General features: G+C 45.2%; 1 pseudogene; it reads left to right on the top strand.

The window, feature by feature from the left end:
- The first annotated feature begins 1,210 nt into the window (after positions 1-1,210).
- Positions 1,211-2,058, top strand: LOC141962661 (uncharacterized; annotated as a pseudogene).
- The last annotated feature ends 2,032 nt before the right edge of the window (positions 2,059-4,090 follow it).

A 4,090-nucleotide genomic window follows, 5' to 3' on the forward strand; every position in this document is an offset into this window, starting at 1 on the left:
CCTGAGACTTTGGCGGAGCAAGGAGGACGGACCATCATCATCGGCACCGAGACCAAGCTGACAGAACATCGCTGGATCCCCGGTCATGGTGGTGGTAATTAGCTGCATTGCTATTGTTCTCTTCCATAGGGATTCTGACTTTTTCCTTTCTTTTCCTCTCTGTCCTATCGTTCTTATCAGTTGTTATAGAAGATACAGTTCATAAGGTTGTACAGCATCTGACCTCTTTTGTGTCTTAATCTCGCTCTTGGGATCGTTTAAGAACCCTCCCCGATATCAGATCAGAACATTTTAAATTGGCGTCACAGACAGCATCCCTTGAGATGAGAGTGCTGTACTACCTTGCTGTGTTGGATGCAAACCTCTCAGGACGAAATAGCCCCCTTTGTGTTACATTAAGGTGTGACCTCCTGAGAGTGAATGGTGGAGACTGGACAGTGATATTGCATTTGTGCTTGGGTAAGGTGTGGCCTCCTGAGAGTGAAAAGGGGAAGCTTGTGTACCAAGGTGTGGCCCTCTCAGGACAAAAACCCCTTTGAGTTGCTTCTGTGTGAGATTCAGATCTGGTCTCCTGGTAGAGAATAGGGGAAATTTGACATTAAGGTGTGACCGTCTCAGGACAATAAACCCCTTTGAACTAGGAAAAGGAAAAAGAATGACCACCCAGAAGGCAACCAATGCTTGAGATGATGTGCCCTCAGGGGCTGAAGGAATAGATAAATTATATGATCTTCTGGAGGCGCACTGATCCCATCCCTCAGTCCAGCAGCGAGACTGGGTGAAAAACCACTGGTTTCAACCACAGATGTTGTGGATCAGATAAGGGTATTGCTGAAGGAAGCTAAGGTTAAGAAGGGAAAAGAAAAAGCTATAATTTGTGCTAGGAGCGAGCCTGGCAGCTGCGGTGGAAGAGAGAAAGAAGTCTAGTCAAGCTGATGCTGTAATAGACTCTCTGCAGATAGTCATACAGACCCTGCAGAACCAGTGGCGAGACACCAAATAATTGCTAGAAGAAGAAAGGAATCAAAATATAATATTGAAAAATGAGTTGTGAGAACACCTTTTGGTGGAGATAGATACACTGGCAGAGGCAGAAGTGAAGCTTTTGGAGAAGGGGATACGGCAAATCTATCCCCAAGGAGATTTGCAGAAGGCAAAAGAAACTGTATAGAGTCTCCCCCATATGTATCCACTGATTAAAACAGAGTAGATGTACAAGGACGATAGTGATAACCGTCCTCATGTCATTACCAACGAAGTCCCGTTTACAGCAATCGAACTGGCAAAACGGAAAAAAGATTTTGCAAGGACTGCAAAAGAATCAGAGACAGAGTATGTGTGGAGAGTGTCTCTGTCACGAGGGGACAGAATTTTGTTGTCAGAGAAAGAAGCAGAAGGATATTGGGGTCCAGGTGTGTTTCTAACTACTGTCGAATGCTGAGCCCCGTGGTCATTGACTCAGAGAGTTGCATACTGGGCCGGAGGGCTGAACCCCTTAGAGAGGGGAGAGCCCCTTGCCATAACGGACACAGTGGATCAGTTAGTGGGAAGTGTGCAGAAGGCAGCCTGTCTCCAGATGATGTATGATCAGGAGCTCAAGCCCAACCAAGGCTCCCCGATGATGATGCCTGTGGACCCAGAGAGGATGACTCCCCTGATACAAGGACTCCCTGACTACCTGAAACCCACTGGCATTCAATTGCAAGGGAAGATTCAAAACACTCCTAATGGAGAAAGAACAATGGCCGCTCTGGAGGGGATAGTGACCCCTGACCATCGACTGCCAGGAGGAAAGTATGAACATAGGGAGACGTAGCCCAGGAATTGATTAACTTTAGGAGAAAATATGATGGATCGTCCCAAAGAACTGAAACCAGGGTCATACGGGCTGCAGAGCAAATTAGTGGACAACAATCATCCATGAGGAAGGGACAAGACTTGGAATCTCCTCGCGGTCAGAGTTCTGGGAGAGAGGCACCTAACTCGACAAGGCCTGTGCTTCAGAAAGGCATTCCCCAGGACCTGATGGACGGACTCCTGACCCAAAAATTAGAATGACTTGTGCAGAACTGGCGAATGTCGCTGTACAAGGTCTCCAGGACCTTGAGGAGGATGACAAGGTCAGTCACCTCCTGCCTAGCCTGGAGGACAGCTTGCAGGTGGCAAACCTCCACCCCCCACAATCTATCCCATTTCCCAGGACAACCTGTCTTGGTCGAACTCCTCACAGTGGACAAAGTGCCACTGGTGTTGGACACACCCTTTAATAAATACACCTGGAAGGCAAAAGATGTCTGTGGAAAAACTCATAAGATTCACACTAGATGGATTGTTCCCTCTTTCTAACCAGAGAAGCAAATTTGTTCTTTTGTTTCACTTTCAGGAGGAAGCAGGCGACACAGATGCACCCACAGAAGAAGTGAAGCAGACGCAGATCTTAGTGTAATTTGGTTAGGATGTGTATGCTATTTATTACAGTATTCTGTCCATTTACCTATGAGAATGAAGGGAAACCAATTCCCCCATCTTCCCGCAACCCATATGACCCCTTTGAGGATAACGATTTTGTTTTGTTATCAAGAACTGTAAGCCAAACCTTTAATCTAAATCACTGTCGGGTCTGTGGAGGATAGCCAAGCCTATCAAGCTGGCCGTGGGTCTCTGCACCCCTCACCCCAGCATAAATTGTAAGCAATTATAGCAAAACTAGTAATATACCACCTGGGATGATAGTGGAACATGGCCAATTCAATTTCCTACTATGGAAAGCAGGTGTCAATGGACACTCACACATAAATTGGTTAACAAAGTCATGTTTCTAATTGTTGTTTGGAAATAGACGATGCAGGTGAAGTAGTCCTTCAACTGACCACAGACATTAGGAAACTGGCCCATGTCCCTGTTCAAACATGGAATGGCTGGAGTGGTGATTTATGGTCTTGGTTACCCGGAGCACCATGGGTAAAGCGGCATTTATTTTATCTTATACGTGCATTTGCTGCCTTGATGGTTTTGCCCTGTATTATTCCTTGCTTTGTTCAGTTAATCCAACATGCAATTTACATCTACTGCCTCACCTGATGGTGTAAAACAGATTTGTGTTGTTCGCCAATCAAAGTCTGCCACTGTATCAATCATTTAAACCTTTATATATATATATATATATATATATATATATATAATTTTGCTCTTAGGATCGTTTAAGAACCCTCCCTGATATCAGATCGGGACACCCCTCTTGCTTGCCAAGGCTCAGTGCCATCCTGGGGAGGCCTCACTCTCCCTTTCTGACCTTTTCCTTTGCTATCTGCTCATTGACTCACACTAAACACATTCAAACGCTTCCTCTGATGGAAGAAGCAAGGACACTCTGGGCAAAACCCAGCTCAGAAATGATCAAAGAGTCATCCATCCTCCCAAGGTCAAGCAAACCAAAGTTTAAATGCTCTTCTTTTGCACGCATACTGTTGCATCAGTTTATGCTGGGAAAGATGGCAGCAAAGTCTGTGTTTCTGCCAGTAGCAACTTGCAGTAAATCAAAGCAAAACAGGCACAGATACCACAGGTTACTAAACTCTTCATCTGACTTTGTTTTAGCTTGAGGCAGGTGATGTGTCTGACTCTAAAGCATCTTGAATTTCCTCGTGGGGGAAAATATCAAATCACTCTTAGTGATAACCAGTGGACATTTTCACCTCCTAAAGTTTTTTTACAGTGGTTCTTAAGAATTGTTTTTGTTGAAATGTGGTGGAAAATGGGCAAAAGAGACTTTTCCAGCCTCTCCCCTGGACTGCATGCTGTTAAGCAAAATGGGCAGGAAAGAGCCTTCAGTGTAATGTAGCCTTAAGAGCTGAGGATACTGAGGGATGAACATAAAAAGCAGAAGTCCCTCCACAGCAAGTACACACTAAGCTGGTTGACTCCGAGAGAAGAGAGGCAACAGTAAGCTGGATTCACTTTTATCTGAAGCATCATCTTCCAAGAGACCAGAAGAAGTGCAAACTATGATCCCACCTTGCAACACAACAGGGGCCTCTCTAAATTCTGGCTTTGCTCAATGATTCAGTTTAATCTGAGCAGTGAAAACCCA

Source organism: Athene noctua, chromosome 7 (genome assembly GCF_965140245.1).
Source record: "Athene noctua chromosome 7, bAthNoc1.hap1.1, whole genome shotgun sequence".
In the NCBI taxonomy this organism is placed as follows: domain Eukaryota; kingdom Metazoa; phylum Chordata; class Aves; order Strigiformes; family Strigidae; genus Athene; species Athene noctua.